Source organism: Heteronotia binoei, chromosome 4, assembly GCF_032191835.1.
Source record: "Heteronotia binoei isolate CCM8104 ecotype False Entrance Well chromosome 4, APGP_CSIRO_Hbin_v1, whole genome shotgun sequence".
NCBI lineage: Eukaryota > Metazoa > Chordata > Lepidosauria > Squamata > Gekkonidae > Heteronotia > Heteronotia binoei.
Window position 1 is genome coordinate 19,480,397 of NC_083226.1, and position 18,198 is coordinate 19,498,594.

General features: G+C 50.5%; 1 protein-coding gene across 1 annotated transcript in view; it reads left to right on the plus strand.

Annotated features, from left to right (window-relative positions):
• Positions 1 to 264: 264 nt before the first annotated feature.
• LOC132570347 (atrial natriuretic peptide receptor 2-like) overlaps positions 265 to 18,198 on the plus strand; it is a 41,072-nt gene continuing 23,138 nt past the window's right edge. Inside the window, exon 1 of the mRNA XM_060236894.1 lies at positions 265 to 315. The gene's annotated coding sequence lies outside the window, so the exon portion shown is untranslated. The remainder of the gene's footprint in view (positions 316 to 18,198) is intronic.

Sequence of the window (18,198 nt, forward strand, 5' to 3'; positions counted from 1 at the left end):
TCTCCGAAGTGGCGCGGTTAGCCCAGCGCTGGCAGCTGCCGCTCCTTCGAGCTGGGGCCTACAATAATCCCAGATACGGCAGCACGCAGGTGTACGCCGGCCCAGAGGGGCCCGACCTCCGAGCCTTCCTTACCCAGCTGCACCGGCACTTCAACTGGAGCAACGCCCACCTGGTCTTCCGTCGCGATGACTATGTCTGGGATTTCCGTGGCCATTTGTGGGTGCCGGAAGCAAACTCCCTCAACTTCACCAGCAACTTCCACCGCTCTGAGGAGCCGGACCTGACTGTCCGGTTCATCCAGGCCAAGGGGCCAGGTGAGTGACTCCCGCCAGCCAGGCTTCCAGTCCAAAGCCCTCCCCTCCCCTCCCCTCCAGCCCGAGAGGATGGCTTGCCTGTCTCCCCAAGGCCGGCAGCCGCAGCCTGCCACTGGACTCCTGGGCCATTCTACCCCCGCCCTTCCATCCTTGCCAGCGGCGCGCGCAGGGGCTCCCCTGGGCATGGAAGGCCGGCGGGTGAGAAGAGCGCACTGCAGAGGGCGAGAAGGCGGCCAGCCTAGAAATGCACGTCGAACAGAAGGGAGCGGCGCCTTCTGCCAAGGGAGTCGCCGCTCCCAGGCCTCCTCTGCCTTAGCCCCCTCATTCTCCTCCCCTCCTACAATGTTGTGAGTTCCCTCCTTCTCGCAGTGGCTGTAGGGCAGAGGTGGCCAACAGTAGCTCTCCCGATGGTTTTTTTTTTTTTTTTTTGCCTACAACTCCCATCAGCCCCAGCCATTGGCCATGCTGGCTGGGGCTGATGGGAGTTGTAGGCAAAAAAAAATCTGGAGAGCTACCGTTGGCCACCCCTGCTGTAGGGACCAGCTTCTCCTGATGCAGGGGCGAAAGAGGGGCAGGCGGATACTCCAGATAGATCTCTCCCCCCGCCCCCTTGCCCTCCTCCGCCATAGCTGGAACACTACTGAGGAGGTTAGACTGAGTGTGGGACTTGCCCAAGGTCTCTTAGCAAGCTTCTGTGGTGAGTGGGGGTTCGATCCTTGGATTCCCAGAACACAGTCTGACCCCCCCCAACAAGTGCACCACAGGGGCATTGACTAAGTATTGGCCGTTTAAATATTTTATTCATTTTAAGAGAGAGCCAGGTTGGTGTAGTGGTTAAGCCTGCATACTCTTATCTGGGAGAACCTGGTTTGATTCCCCGCTCCTTCACTTGCAGCAGCTGGAATGGCCTCGGGTCAGCCATAGCTCTGGCAGAGGTTGTCCTTGAAAGGGTGGACTCTTATCTGGGAGAACCTGGTTGGATTCCCCGCTCCTCCACTTGCAGCAGCTGGAATGGCCTCGGGTCAGCCATAGCTCTGGCAGAGGTTGTCCTTGAAAGGGCAGCTTCTGGGAGAGCTCTCTCAGCCCCACCCACCCCACAGGGTGTCTGTTGTGGGGGGAGAAGATATAGGAGATTGTAAGCCACTCTGAGTCTCTGATTCAGAGAGAAGGGCTGGGTATAAATCTGCAATCTTCTTCTAAAAGAAAAGATGGGGGGAAAGGTTAAGTGCGAGGAAAAGGCAAAGTAAGCTGTTACATAACTGCATTGTGTAATATATGTAAAAAGGAGAATACCTCAAACTAGTAAAAATATAGTTAAAAACAGTGACTCTAAGTACTAAAATGTTTATATTTATATTCTTAAACAAAAAGAACACCTTAAGAGTTCTGGGTAAATTATACTATAAAGCTTCTTACCACTAATATAACATATAGTCAATGGAATTATGAAGTAATGGTCAATTCAGAATCATAGCGTTGGAAGGGACCATGAAGTCATAAGACTTTGGTCGTGATGGAGTCCAGGTAAATATCCTTAGGAACACCTAAAGGGTGATAATTTTTTACACCATGGCCGAGCCGTGAAATGCTGAATCCATGATTTTTGATGGTTTTGTTTATGGCAAGCTATGATAAAATACAATCCACTGTACATTTATAAATCTATTTGTATGGAAGACCCAATGCATTCAACCAGTGATGTTGCAGACCAGTACGGGCTAAACGTGGAGTGTGCACCACACATTCAGCCATGCATGCATTAACTCCCACAGGAGAATTACTTCACACACCTATAAGGAACAATCAGGAATACTGGGTATTAGGATTGTAAGTGTGTCCACTATAACTTGTGAATAGGGCTTGTGTAAAAATGGCATAAATTCATGAATATCCGTCCCCTGCATCCATGTTTTTGCACCATGGCACTGGCCAATGCAGTACTGCAGTCTAAGCTCTCTGCTCACGACCTGAGTTCGATCCCGGCGGAAGCTGGTTTCAGGTAGCCAGCTCAGGTTGACTCAGCCTTCCATCCTTCCGAGGTCGGTAAAATGAGTACCCAGCTTGCTGGGGGGAAAGTGTAAATGACTGGGGAAGGCAATGGCAAACCACCCCATAAAGAGTCTGCCATGAAAACATTGTGAAAGCAACATCATCCCAGGGTCGGAAACAACTGGTGATTGTGCACAGGGCACTACCTTTACCTTTACCTACTGGCCAATGAATTGGATACAGGTTTTTATTGTGCACTTTATGGATGTCAGTGTGAGCTGTACACTTCCTGTGTATATTATGTTCAGTGTAAAAATTCATAAAGAACCATGAAGATTTCTGTCTTGAATTTATGTCGTTGTTGTTGTTGTTGTTGTTCCGTGGTGGTGCCATAAAGCATTGGATCACTTTTATCTCAGGTCCGATCTATGGCTGTAGAGATATATAACTTTACAGTGAATTTTAGTGCAGCCTATGCAAAAGTCATGAGAATCCATTGTGGCACCATGAATTACTAGGTCCATGACTTTTAGAGCGCAGTCTAGGAAAACGTTAATTGAAGGGGGAAGGAGAGGACATTGATGAGAACATGGCTGCCAGGACTGGGGAGGGGAGACTGCCCCATAATAGCCATGGGGCAAGGAGCCCAAGAGCCCTATAACACAGCATCGCAAGTCAAGCCTTGTGCTTCATGCATGGCTGAGGGGCACATTCTTCATTGCTTGTGTCTGACTCCTGTGGTCGGTGTGGTATCTTCTTAGTGGCCTATATCTGTGGGTCCCTGGAGATGTTGCAGGAGATCATGCACCTGGCGCGGGCTCAGAACATGACCAATGGTGACTACATCTTCTTCTACCTGGACATTTGGGGAGAAAGCGTGAGACCCAAGGGGCATCACAAGATAGCCAAGCCCTGGCAGAACAAGGAGAGCCAAAATGCAGGAGACCTTCGAGAGGCCTTCCAGGTGAGTCCAGGACTCTGCTACAAAGAGGGAAAGGGAAGAAAAGTATAGAGCTGAGGATTGGTGCTGGAATCACTCCAAATGCCATTGCCTTCCCTGAGGTTGTCCTTAATGCAAGTTAAGGGTATGGAGTGATTTATGGAGGACTATAATTTAATGTGTTGAGCCATGGCCTTCAGGAGGTGTGAAGCAAGAATGAGCCCAGCAGTGATTCTGAGCAGGTGCAGAGATAAGAACATAAGAACATAAGAGAAGCCATGTTGGATCAGGCCAACGGCCCATCAAGTCCAACACTCTGTGTCACACAGTGGCAAAAAATTTTATATACACACATACACTGTGGCTAATAGCCACTGATGGACCTGTGCTCCATATTTTTATCTAAACCCCTCTTGAAGGTGGCTATACTTGTGGCCGCCACCACCTCCTGTGGCAGTGAATTCCACATGTTAATCACCCTTTGGGTGAAGAAGTACTTCCTTTTATCCGTCTTAACCTGTCTGCTCAGCAATTTCATCGAATGCCCACGAGTTCTCCCATTCATCTTTCCCCTGATGAATGAGTCCCCCCAGCCAGACACACAGGGAAGGGGAGTTTGCTTCTGGGCTCCTCCAGACTGAGCCATAGCCTGTCTAGTGAAGGAGGGTGACCTGCAGGTGGGGATCTTGGGGGTCTGCCTTGCCTGGGTACTCGGAAGGGGTGTTGGGAAAGGCCTCCTTCAGCAGGGAAAGAGATGGTATGTTTTCGGCCTTCTGTGCTGTCCCACGTTTTGGATTGCACAGGCCCAGATGTGTGGCTCCACAAAAGGCAACTTGACAAACAACAGGGACAGGTAAATGCAATCCTGTTTTTCACCTGGATGAAGCCTAGTGGTGCCTCTGGCCTCCATTCTATGTATAGAACTGTGAACAAGAGTTTCTAGGTCAGAATCCCTTGGCCCCAAAGGGAGGTGAGAGGGGGACAGGGGAGGCTGGCTCTCAGAGACGGAGAGTATTTTCCATCTTGCAGGAAACCAACCCTGGAAGAACCCTGGCCTGGCTAACCTGCCGGTGTGTCTTCTGAGGTACCCAGACCTGTCCTAAAATGCCTGAAGGAGTCCCAGCCAGCTGGAGCTCCCTTGACCTTTTCTTCTAATTGCAGACGGTGCTGGTGGTCACTCCCCATGAGCCCCAGACCCCCGAATACCGGCATTTCCAGAGCCAGCGGATCCTGCGTGCCCAGAGGGACTTTGGTGTGGTGCTTTATGACTCTCTGGTAAATCCATACACCCCTGTTCTTCTGAGCTCTGTTATCATGGGATGGAGCGCAGGGCCCATTGTGAGAAGTAAGATGAGAGAGATCAGCCAGCATTCTGGGGCCAAATTCACTTCTCACCTGGGCCTCAGGAATCTCCTATCATGACCAATAAATGACCTTGGAGATTCCCCATTATGGGGTTGAGAAAGGCAGCTGTGTCTTGGCTTTGCAGGTGGGTCACAAGGGTTGGCTTGATAGGTTCAGGTCAAAACTAGTCCTTGATCACACAGGGAGTTTGCGGTGACTGCCTTGGTAGTTCTCTGTTCTGGGCAACTATTGTGGCTTTTTCCTATCTGACTTTCTCAGTTGCTGTCCTAAATGCATTTTCAGTTGTGCTAGCTGTGCTGTGTGTTTCTGACCACTGCCCCCTCCCCCCCAGTTTCCTCATGTTTGCTTCCCACTCCCAGCCTAAACTGCCCCCCTTCCTTGTGTACTTCAAGGCTTGCCTCTTCTCACCCAGGTCTGGACTGGTCTTCCCTCCTTGATCTGTCACCCAATTAGATTTGTGGTCCAAGTCATATTTGAAGGAGGGTGAATCCCAGGTCTTGTATCTATGGTGGGCTGCCAGATCAAGTTTGCCTGAGGCATTGTGGTAACCAGACCTATAGAGTGATAACAGACGGGCATTGAAAGCCGCCCTGGGGGCAGGAGGCTGGTGGACCAAAAAAGCTCTTCCACATGTCCACATTTGCCTCATGTCCCCGTCCCGCCCCCTAGTCACCCAGGTTTTCCAAGAGCCAGCTTGAAAAATGGTGCCTTTTTGTTGGGGCGCCTTCTGCCTGCTGGGCCAGGAAGTGCCCAGAGAGCACCCAGGGAGCCACGGACAAGGCGTGGGCCACGGACAAGGCGTGGGCCAGGAAGTGCCCAGAGAGCACCCAGGGAGCCACGGACAAGATGCTCCCTGGTTGCCTGATGCCTGACCATTTTCCGAGCACCATTGGGAAGCTTCCAGGCACTCTATTTCCAGCCAGCTCTTTTTGGGGCAGTTTCATGCCACCCCAGGCCAGCCGTCTGATGTCAGCCATACAGACCAAGAGACACGCCTGGATTCTCAGCATCAAACTTCTGCTCCAGTAAAAGAGTAGCTGCCGGTCTGGAGCCATTCCGGGGCCCTCTGGCTCCCAAATGTTTCAGCTTGACCATCAGGGGTCACCCCATGGCACTTTTCATGGCTCCACTAGGAGAGCTGTGTCTAGATTGTTACCAGTGATGACCTCCATATCCAAGGTAGTGACTCCCAGCAGAATGGGGGGAGCAGGATAGTTCCACAATATTTCTCCCACTTTCTCTGTCTCATCAAAGTATGCAAACCTGGTGGCCGGCTGCTTCCACGATGTGCTGCTGCTGTATCTCAGGGCCCTGAATGAAACTCTGCTGGAAGGTGGAACCAAGCGGGATACCAACCGCATCCTGGAAAAGATGAGGGGCCTGAAAATCCAAGGTACTGGATGATTTGTGGGGAATGGAGAGATGGGGAGGTTCTTGAGAAACTGGGGCTGGGGGTTGGGGGGAGGCACCGAGTGGCTGCCTTGGGCTGAGAGAGGTCAGGCCAGGAGGGAGCAGGAGAGGGTGGGAATGGGGGAGGGGGGCTGGCTTTCGAGAGGAGCTGCCCCAGAGTCTGTCCAGGAGGCCAACTCAGCCATGGTTCATGAGTGACATCTGATGCCAGGGACCACATAGAAATGATGTGTGTCTCCTTTGCTGCCCCCACCCATCCAGGTGTCACTGGGACAGTGAGCCTCAACGGCTACAATGAGCGAGAGGTGGATTTCGACCTGTGGGCCATGAGGGATGCGGAGAGTGGAGAATACCAGGTGTGTGTAATTGGGGAGGGGGGAGGTGAAACACCAGGGCCTCCAGAGCTTTCCATTTGGATGGGATTCTAGGAAGTTGCAACAGACATGGAAGAAGGTGCCCCCTGGGTCTGTGATCTGGATCCTGCCCCTTCTTCCCACAGGTGGTGGCTCATTACATTGGATCAGAGAAGCAAATCAACTGGCTGGGGCCCATTCATTGGAAGAAGGGGGGTCCTCCTCCGGACAACCCCCCCTCTGCGTTCAACATGGATTACCCCTCCTTTGGGAAAGGTGGGTGTGTCCGGGGATTGAGTTGATCTCACTGGCCTGTCTGTGTTGGTTGTTCCTAAGCCCTTAAATTCACACTCTGCCATCTCCAGTGGTGATTCGTCTGCCAGGCAGGACAACCCTAAGTAGGAACATTCAAACGCCCGCCATTTTGCCTCACGTTCTGCTCTCTGGTTGGGAGCACAGAGCTGGTTCTTCACCAAGCAGTTTGGCTGTTCATGAACCTTTGATATCTTTCCATTGGGTTAAGTTTTTGCTTATTCGTACGCTACAGCTAGCATTATTTCACATCTGCGTGTTCCCACACATCTGAATGGGAGTCCTGGCTTCCTCCTCTCATGTAGACCTGTCGTCTCTGCTCACTGCATGGTAAGCAATTCTAAAAACATAGAGCAAACTGATCAGTCTGACAGTAATGGTTTTTTTAAAAAAGAAAAAGTTTTACCATTTGGTGCTCATTTAATTCTCTGTTATCATTGAGTGTTTCCACACATGCACATTTTTGCTCAGCCTCATGGGATTTCAGTCCTCCCTCCACGTCATTTATTTCTCTGGAGGAGCCTCGGTTTCACCTGCTGCACGGATGCAAAAGCAGCTGGAAATGGAGAAGGGAATGAAACTGAAGTACCACAACTTGTGCCCTTTTCTCCACCCGCACCTAGGAGTTGCTTCTGGGTGATTTCTGAATGAGTGCTTTTGTCCACTTAGCTAGTTGGACACATTTGTCTTCAGAGCCAGACACAGGCTAAATCGAGATCTGCACTGGGGTGCCATCCCCAGGACACTCTTCCACCCACACTCCGCAGCTTGAGGTGTTGTTTCCATTCTGAGAGGGCAGTCACCCCTAAGTAGGGATGTTCTAACACTCGCCTGTTCTGATCTACTTGCTTATTAGAGTAAAGAATTTATTTACTGCCAATCAATTTAGCCATTCCAGAGACTCTCAGGTCTGTGTACCAGGTAAGTTTTTGCATATTCTAACAGTATAAATCAGTTGGCAGCAATACTCCCTCTAAGCTGTGGAGGCTTGTGAGCAAAAATTCTACTTCATGAGCTACGGGCATTAAAGTGTTGAGCTGCTGCATCAATTAGTTTGCTCTGGGGCCATTTTCCCTGAGTGAAGACAAAAATATATGAGCCAGAGGCTAAAGAACTGTGAGTTCACTCACACTAACTCAGCTTAGAGGGAACACTGGTTGGCAGTCTTTCACACATCCCAGTGGGAGTCTTATCTCCTCTTGACATATCTCTGCTCACTAACTCAGCAGCCATACATAAGAACAAACATTGATCAAGGTAATGGGTCAGTCAGTGACTATATATGTGTGCTTTTGTAAAGGTCTTACTCTTTGGTGTTCATTTCATTCCGCGTTCTTGTGGAGGTCCTTTGGGCATGCCCTTTTCCACTCAGCCTTATGGGAGCAGCCCTCCTCCCTCCAGGTCAGTTGTCTGGAGGAGCCTCAGTTTCACCTTCTGCACAGATGCAAAAGTGCCTTGAAAGGGAGAAGGAAATGAAATTGGAGCACCACAACTAGTACTTGTTTCTCCAGCACCCCCCGTGAGTTGCGATTGGGTGGTTTCTGAATGAGTCCTTTTGTTGACTTCACTGGTTTGAAGCATCTGTCTTCAGAGCAAGTCGGTGGGCAAATCCAGGCCTGCAAGAGAAACATGGCTGGTTTTTCCTGCTTGGAGACAGGCATTCTGTTTGCCATCCCCAGTGCATTCTTCCACCCCCACTCCATGGCTTGAAGAGGCATTTTCAGTCTGCTGGGCTGGCCTCCCCTAAGTAGAGATGCTCAAACACTCACAAGTTCAGCTCACCTTCTGCTTGCTTTTCGGAGCAGGGGGTCGATTGATTGCCAGGCAGTTCTGCCATTCAGGAGCATCTCAAGACTGCTTGCCAGGTAAGTTGTTGCATAACTGATAGTGCAACAGGCAGTATTTCACACATCCTGTTGGGAGTCCCACCTCCCCCAGAAAGATCTGCTATCTCTGCGCACTGCTCAGCAGCGAGTCATAAAACGTGAAAATATAGGAAACTGATCAGTCAGATAGTGAAGACAAATAAACATGATTTTTCAAAAAGTATTACAGTTTGTGTTCATTTAAGTGTATGTCATAATAGAGAATTTAGTGCACCTACGAGTTTGCCTCTTATGATGGGAGTTGTAGAACCTTCCGTGTGTTATTTGTCTGGAGAAGCCTCAATGTCACGTTCTGGGCAAAGGCAAAAGCAGCTTGGCAGGGAGAGGAAGATGCAGCTGAATCCACAGGGGAAACTGCCTGGCTACAAAGCTGTTCAGCACCTACTCACGATGGACAGCGCAGAGGGGAAAGGATCCAAGGAGCGATCAGCAGCTGAAGAACGTGGTACCTTCCCCTGCTTAGTCTCTTCATCCCTAACCCTGGAGAGGGCAGGGAGACTTTCCCCAGAGAGCATCCAGGGAATCAACTCCTTAAGTGGCACAACTCAATGAGTTTGGTGAGTCAAAGTGGGCTTTGACTGGAACCAGGTGGGTCGCTCTCTGATGTCTCCTGGCTCCATTATGACTCCAGTAAGTATTTGAGTGGAGAAGTTTCCTGTCTCCTTCCTTGAAACCTCACGTATCCCTTTTCCACCCCCTGCTCAAAGTGGCCCTGAAGCAGAGCTCAGATGTTCCAAGGCTCATCTTGAGAACCTGATTCCAGTGTCAGGGCTCAACCCAGGGAAGATTGGGGCAGGGAGATTGTGTTTCTCTCAGCAGTGAGGAGGGGTTGCCCACCCCATATTTCTGGGCCTGGAGGGACAAGGCTTCCCAGGACACCTGGCATCTCCATCACGACTGAATCCTGCCTACACCTCAGCTTACAGGTAAGGATGGAGATGGCCATGAGAACCTGACACTGCACCAGCAGCTGCTGTGTGAATGCGGCCTTCCTGGGTGTGAGATTTGTGAAGAACCAGGGTGGGGCCAATGTAACATGAGCTGGCATCTCTGGGTAGATGTTGAGGACCTAGATGGTTTCCTAGAATCCTCCTTCACTTGGGGATGGGTCTGTTTCCACCAGAGACAGTGACACATGGCTGTTATGCTCTCGTTTGGTGTAAGTATGTGGTTAAGTATGTGGACTCTTATGTGGGAGAACCGGGTTTGATTCCCCACTCATCCACCACTTGCACCTGCTGGAATGGCCTTGGCTCAGCCATAGGCAGTTTGGTGTAGTGGTTAAGTGCGCGGACTCTTATCTGGGAGAACCGGATTTGATTTCCCACTCCTCCACTTGCAGCTGCTGGAATGGCCTTGGGTCAGACAAAGCTATCGCAGGAGTTGTCCTTGAAAGGCAGCTGCTGTGAGAAACCTTCCAGTCCCACCCACCTCACAGGGCGTCTGTTGTTGGGGAAGAAGATATAGGAGATTGTAAATTGCCCTGAGACTCTGATTCAGAAAGAAGGGTGGGGTATAAATCTGCAGTCTTCTTCTTCTAGTCCGCCTCTTACCTGGGTATTCTGGAGAACGAGAGCGTTGACTGAGACTGGACATCCCACTACTCACCCATCACTGCTGACCTTGCTGAGGTGAGAGATGGTCATTAGGGTGGGAAGGGTGTTTCCTCAGAGCCTGGGTGCTTTGTGAGGTAAAGCAGGCTGGTGAGGAGTATCCCACAAAGAGATGCAGGTCTCCAGTATGACATTATGTTTTGTTTAATTGTTGCATTGCTTACATTTGTTTGTCTGTGCAGTATTGTTTGTATAGTGTTTTCGTATTGTGTGTACTGAATTGTCAATAAAATCATAAAATTAAAAAAAGAGATGCAGGAGGAGAGACTCAGCGCAGATGTCACCCAGTTGAGAGGCGGGGGGGGGGGGGCGGTAAACTCTTTCCTGCTTTCCCCTCCCTCCAGTCCCCTGAGCTCGGCTTGTTCCCCCCCCCCACCTCCCCATTAGAATTGAAAAAGAGTCGAAACAACAGGTGGTTTAAACAGTTCGCTAAGGTGCTAAGGATAAACACCGCAGAAGCAGGATAACACTGAATGCATGAGGAGTGTTACTGTTACAGTGTGTTTGCCAGTTTTTCATGTATTATCATAGATTCAGCTTTCTCATGCTTTTGTGGTCTGTTGTTCAGAGTGCCTCAGGATACTATTTTATCAGTCCTGACTCTGTTCTTGCGTTCTGTGGAGATTTTGAACCCAGATTAACTATACAGACATTGTAAATGAACTTCTGAGTACAACTGTCCTTATCTACTGTGCTGATCCTGAACCCAGATTAACGCAGACCTCTTAAACGAACTTCTGAGTACCCTGTTGCTTCCCGGAGGCAGGAAATCCCCCCTCCCACCACCCAGGCATCCATCTTGTTTCCCCAGCCTTTTCCTCAGAGTGGCGACAGGCCAAGCACCTGGTATGTGTGGGGAAGGAATGGTGGTTGCCACTTCCTGGCTCTGGCTCTTTGGTCTTTAATGCAGCAGAAGAAATACCCTGATGCCGACCATAAATGAATGCCTATTCTGTATTCATCATCTCCCCCCACACACACCCCTTTTGCCAGGACGCTCATGCCCACCAGCAGTGGATCAGTGGCCCAGGCATGCTTCCATCACTGTCTCCTTAGAGCCAACCCTTTCACCCACTCCCTGCATGAACTCCTCTGCACTTCCCTGCTCTCCTCCCCAGCAAAGAGATTACGCAACACCCAGAGGCCCCCTCACCACCCCTCTCCTGTTGTGGACATGGGAGGGGGGCTCCTGCAGCCCCCTGCATCTCTCTTCCCATCTTAATGGGCAGAGAGGAGGCTTCCTTTTACTAAAGTGTTTCAGTGCAGAGATTATCCATATTTCAGTTCCTGCATATGGCTTAACCCACCCCCCCTCCAACACAAACCTTTTAATTTTTTTTGAGGGGGGGGATCATTGTCACTGGGAAGGAGACCTTCAGATCTACTCCATGGGCAGCCCTCCTGGAGTACTTGTTGAAAGCAGTCTGCTGTCTCGCCCTAGTTCAGTCGCAGAATGTGTTTGCGAAAATAAAAGTTTTAGTACGAGTCTTCTGCCTTCAGTCCAACCTGCCTACCTCCCTGAATCATTCATCTCCTTCCTCTTCTTCAGCCTCTCTTCCAGGCAAGGCAGTGCAGGAAGATTCTGGGCTCCCCCCTTCTGTCGTTGTATGGAATACCTGAGGAGCCTTCAAGAGTTCCCTCTCCATTCCTATTTTCCTTCCCTTTCTCTAGGAACGGCCAGAAAGATTTTAAGAAGCCCAGTTCTTTTTAGAAGGGTAGAAGACTTGTTAATATTAGATAAGTTAAAACCATTACAGGAGTTACAAGAAGCCGTAGGAGTACAATAGTGGCTTAAGGCTACAGGATTGTATACTAAAGTTAAGAAGGAAGTGGAGAAGAGTAATTTAAATGAAGAAGAACCTATGGAAAAGTTTTACAAATTAATGGGAAAAACAAAAAAAGGATTAGTAAGCATCTTTTACAGGAGTATGAATTCAGGCAACTAAGGAGCAATAAGCTACTTTCAACGGACATGGAGTTCAGAAGGCCAAATAACAAAATGAACAGGGGAGAAGATAATGGAAGGTTTAAAAAGATCCATAAGGTTAGAGAAATGGAACTGAAATTTTTCACCAAATGGTATAGAACTCCGGCTACTTTAGCCAATATGTTTCCTGGGTTGAGCCCTAAGTGTTGGCACTGTAAGAAAGAGAAGGGATGGTACACCCACATGTGGTGGGAGTGCCCTGAGGCCAAGAAATTATGGGAAATGGTAGTGGGAATGATAAAGAAATTCTTTCAGGTAGAGCCGAGAATTAACTTTGAATTAATGCAGATGAGTATATTAGGGAATGAGATAATAGGGAAGAATAATGGAAGGATAAAAGTAAATGGAAGGAAAGAACTTGGCATAACTATCTCTCTGATTTTATCCAGTCAGATATAGCTGCTATAATGTCGCAAGAAGAATCATGAGAGGAAAGAAGATCAAGAATCAAAGAAAAGTGGCGGACCTACCTGAAATGGGCGAAGGAAGAAAGGAGAGTGGACATTCAGTGGAAGCTTCAAGTCCTTTGTCCCTGGCTGGAAGAAGAAGAGGATGTATAGACTAAGGGGGGGGGTTGGGGGGAAAAATGTAAAATGGATACCAGAAAGCATGTAGAGAAATGGATAATGAATAATAATAATAAAAATATACATATACATATAAATTAAAAAAAAGAAGCCCAGTTCTTCCTCAGTCAAGCAGAGATGTGCTGAAGTCCAGGGAGGCATCAGGACAGGACTGCTTTTTTGGCCTGCAGAAACGGATCGTGCAACCTTTGGCCCTCTTTCTGCCCTCCCTGCTTGAATGGGGCAGATCTGTGACTGAACAAATCTGGCCCTCGAGTGTTCTCTTCAGGTGTGTGGCTTTTGGACCCTTCTTTGTTTCCCACTTTAACCCCGAGTCAGATGAAATCAGACCAACAGGTGTCTGTCAAGGGCCTGGCAGCTCACCCCACTGGCATCCTGGAAGCTGTCAATGGGCAGATTCTAGCCCAGGCAGCCTTGTGGATCCCTGCAACAGATCTGTAGGACCTGCCCTCTCATTTGCAAGAGGTAGCTGGATATTTGGGGGATATGATGGGGAGGGGGAAACCACTGTGACCTTGGTGTGATGTCAGAAATAAAGAAAATGTCGTTTCTGACTTAAATTGGAAACTTTCCCTTCTTGGTTCCTCAGATAGTGTATATAAATGGGATGGGATGGAATTGTTGTAGTGGGAGGGGGGCTGTGTTGCAAGTGTATATTCCCACTCCCCCAATGCTTGTGTCTCTTTGCTAGATAAGCTCATTAAGTGGCTTAAGGAGAGCCATGCTTGGCTCCTCTGCCCTGGAAGGAAGAGCCACATTGCCCTCCATTGACACAGCCCCCAAATGGAGCATAAGAGAGTGCAGGAAATGATCCGTACATGCTAGGGGGACATGGTTTGAATTGCCACTGAAGCCACTGGAGAGCCAGTAGTTATGGAGGAGGCCTGAGTTCAAATCCATATTTGGGACTTAGTAATTTGTGACATTATCTCCCTGTATCCTCGTGTTTCCTCATGCATGTGTACTGAGTTTAACTCAAATCACCATATGTAGCACAAATAATAAAATATGTACAGTTCATCTGGCAAGTCTATTTTCTGTTAAATGATACAACCGCCGTGTCTATTTTCTTCTATATGTTAAATAATACAATTCAATGAACTCTAATATATTGACAAATATTAGAAAATAGTCCCAATATAGGCTTTCATAAGTTCATAAGGTACTGAGTTTGGGATTGCAAGATAGATGTTGTTGTAGTGACATCTTCAGCAGTCCTCCTCTTCCCTCATTGCCAGATAGACTGCTTGTGATCCTGGAGGTTCCATTGGTGTATAGCAAAAGCAGCTGAAGTATACGCCTGCACCTACTAGGGAGCCTGCCTTCAATCCTGGATTGCCTGCCAATATGAGTGTAGGAGAAAAGGGTTTTCTGTTTCGAATAAATTGGAAGAAAATAAAGTGAACCTTCTTGTATCCAAATATGTGTGTTTTCAGGAGTTCTGGGCATAGAAGCAGAAGGAGTTTGGATTTATGCCCTACCCTTCACTCAAAGCAGCTTACAATCTCCTTCCCTTCCTCTCCCACAGCAGATACCCTATGAAGTAGGTCGAGCTGAGAGAGCTCTGAGAGAACAGTGCATCACCCAGCTGGCTGCATGTGGAGGAGCGGGGAATCAAACCCGGTTCTCCAGATTAGAGTCCATCACTCTTAAACACTACGCCAAACCGGTTCTCTGATATAACATGGTATCTTCTTCCAGTTACTTGAAAGCCAATGACAAGTACCCACAATCATATTTACAAGTCAGTGCTAAGGCCGGGGGGGGGGGGGGGGGCGGGGTGCGCAACTAAAATGTCCAGCTGCTGTTTTGGACTTCACCGTGGCACTTGGCAGAAAGAAGGCCTGTCAGCAGGAGGGGGGGCGGGCTCATCATCCCCAACCTAGAATGCATCAAAAGCAACATTTGAGGGTCCATATACCCCTCCACCCCGATGACGACAAAGACTTCCGTATTCTTAGACTCGGTTTTCAGATCATCTTTGGACCAAGACTGCTTTTCAAAGCAATTCCAAGCAACTATGAGCAGCCGCCCGGGACAAGCCTATCCAAAGACGGGCATCCTGCCTTGGAGGCAAACCTAGCTGGCAGAATATTTCAAAATTTTCTGAAGATGGAGGCCTCCCAGAAGCCCCACTGGGCTACGTTGGCCAACCTCCAGGTAGAGCCTGAAGAGCCCATGGAATGGCTACTGTTCTCTGGACAACAGAAATCCATTCACCCAGAGATACTGGCACCTCTGGAGGGTGGACTCTGCGGCATTATAACCTGCTATGTTCCCTGCCCTTCCAGTCTTCACCGCTAAAAGTCCAGGGCCCATCCAAGACCATCTCACCCATACCTGAAGGCAGGTCTCCCTGAAGCAGAGGGTGAGGTCCACCAAGGCTTTGGCTTGCACAATTTCACCCCGATTCAGCTGCTAAGGCACTGGAGAAGGGAGAGAAGGGCACTGGGGCAGAGAGAGAGAGAGAGAGACATAGCCTGGGAACACACAATCCTGGAGGGACTTTGTAATTTGGGCCTCCCCTTTCTTAAACCTCATGGTGCTAGCAGGCCTGGGGGTCTGCTCACCCCACAGCGAATGGCAGGGGACTTGCTTAGCTCCACCCCCATCTTATAGCAAGCAAGAGGTGGAACAGAGGGCCAGAACAAGCCTCTGGCTGGTGTTAGTCTTCTGCCTCATGGGGTGGGGGGAGTGGAGGTATGTGGGTGCAGAGGGATGAATATATGGGGGGAGGAGTCAGAGCTGGCTGTGAGGGGGGAAATGATGGGGGAGAGCAGGCCAGGGGAGAGTGGGACTGGGACAATGGTCGCTGGCAAGCAAGGCCCACAGTGTTTCCTCTTCCCTAGGACATCATATGACTCCTCCTACTAAGGGAACACAGCAGAGGCTGAGCACACCAACTTCAGGTTCCCCATCAAGAGAGCAGAGAAACCCCCAGATGAAATGAACTTTGTGATTCCAGGGAGGTGATTTGAACATAAATCGGAGGGGAGCTTCATGCCTCTTTCATAACGGGGGATGGGGCCTCTGGAAGTGCCCGGCTTGCAGTGGTGCTCCCAATGAAGGGGGTTTAGGGTCGTTTCTTTGGGACAATCGCGGGAATTCAGGCGGATCCACCGAGAATCCTCGACAGCCTACGGGGAGAAGGGGGCCCCTGCTCAGCCTTCAGCTCTGGCTCCTGCCTGCCTCAGCCGGCCCGGCGTCGGGGAGAGCGCAGAGGGGCGGCCCCCTCCCACTTCGCCCCACCCCGCCCAGGCGTCCGGGGGAGGCGCCGAGAGGAGCGCCTTTTTGGAGAGAGCGCAGCGCCGCCGCCCCACAGACGGGCTCGTTCTGGCTGCTGGTGCCGAGAGCACCTCGCCCGCCCCGTCCATGGCCGCCCCGCTGCTCCTTGGGGCCCTGCTGGGGACCCTAGAACTACCCTCCTCCTCCTCCTCTGCCAGGCATGCAGCCGCCCCGACGGTGGAGGTGACGGTGGGGGTGCTGCTGCCGAAGCGCAACGTGGGCTACCGCTGGGCCTGGCCGCGCGTCCAACCCGCCCTGAGCCTGGCCCGGGAGGCGCTGCAGCCCCAGCTGCGCCACCAAGGCCTCGCCGTGCGCACCGCCTTCGCCTCCACCGAGGACGTCGAGGGCGCCTGCGACCGCGAAGAGACCGCGTTCATGGCCGGGATCCTGAAGCGCGCCGACGACCCGGACGTGCTGCTGGGGCTGGGCTGCGTCTTCGCAAGATTTGAAGGGGCGTCCTTAGCCCAGCAGTGGCAGCTGCCGCTCCTTCGGGCCGGGGCCTACTACTGGGGTCACCCAGATGTCAGCACGACAGTGTACGGTGGCCCCGTGGGGCCCGCCCTCCGAGCCTTCCTGTCCCAGCTGCGCCAGCACTTCAACTGGACCTCCCCCGACGCCCCCTTGGTCCTCAGTGGCTACCAGAAGCAGCACTATGACTGGGATTCCTGCATCCACTTGATAATTCCTGAAGCGAACTCCCTCAACTTCGCCGGGCACTCCCACCGCCCTGAGCAGCCAGAGGAGACTGTCCGGTTCATGCAGGCCAAGGGGCCAGGTGAGTGACTCCGGCCAGGCTTGACAGCACCAGCCAGCCCTTGGAAGCCGCCCCCTCCCATCCTCAGCCCGGGGAATAGGGCTCCCCCAAGTCTCAGGGGCTGGCGGCCCCCTATCCCCGTCCCCCAGACCCTTGGGGTATTCCACCCCTCGCGTTCCCCCCTCTCCATCCTCATCCGCAGGGGTTCCCCCGGGAAGGGGGGGCTCACTGGTCTTTTTTCAGACTCACAAATAATTATTAGATAACACTAAAAAAAAAAAAAAAACCAACAACAGTTGCTGTGGCTTCAGGGAACAATTCAAACCCTTTTAGCGAGCAAGTATTGATTTTATTCACTTCTTTATACTACCTCTTTGCCCCAACTGACGACCCAAAGCATCTGACACGTTTTGTCTGCCACCCATTTTACATCTTACAGCCAATGTTCCCTCTAATCTGTGGAGTCTTGTGAGCAAAAATTCTACTTTGTGAGCTACTGGCATTAAAGTTGTGAGCTCCAGCATAAATTATTTTGCTCTGGGGCCATTTTTTTCTGTGTCAGGACAAAAATGTGTGCGCCAGAGGCTAAAAAACTGTGAGCTAGCTCATGCTAACTCAGCTAAGAGGGAATGCTGCCAACACCAGTCGGGCATTTTCACGGCAGACTTTTTACGGGGTGGTTTGCCATTGCCTTCCCCAGTCATCTACACTTTCCCCCCCAGCAAGCTGGGTGCTCATTTGACCGACCTTGGAAGGATGGAGGGCTGAGTCAGCCTCGAGCCGGCTACCTAAACCCACACTCCTCTAGTCTCTTCTAGTCTGTTTGGTTTCTCCTTAAATGGTCTACCGGGATCGAACTCAGGTTGTGAGCAGAGCTTGGACTGCAGTACTGCAGCTTACCACTGCGCCACAGGGCTCCTTGAGATTTAAATTCCTTGGCATTTAAATTCAGAATCATAGAGTATGATGGGGCCATGAGACCATCTAGTCCAACCCCCTGCTCAATGCAGGATCAGCCTAGAGCAGGGGTGGCCAACGGTAGCTCTCCAAATGTTTTTTGTCTACAACTCCCATCAGCCCCAGCCAGCATGGCCAATGGCTGGGGCTGATGGGAGTTGTAAGCAAAAAACATCTGGAGAGCTACTATTGGCCACCCCTGGGCTAGAGAATCCCCAGTAAGTGTCTGTCCAGCCGCTGCTTGAAGACTGCCACTATTGTAGCCGGCTGAATTAACCAGAAGCCTCTTTAAAGGACTGGAAAGTAGGGAAATGAAAGGTACAGTGGCAGATGCAAGGAGGACCCTTTCTTAGCTTGCTCCCATAAGAAGAAGAAGAAGAAGAAGAAGAAGAAGAAGAAGAAGAAGAAGAAGAAGAAGAAGAAGAAGAAGAAGAAGAAGAAGAAG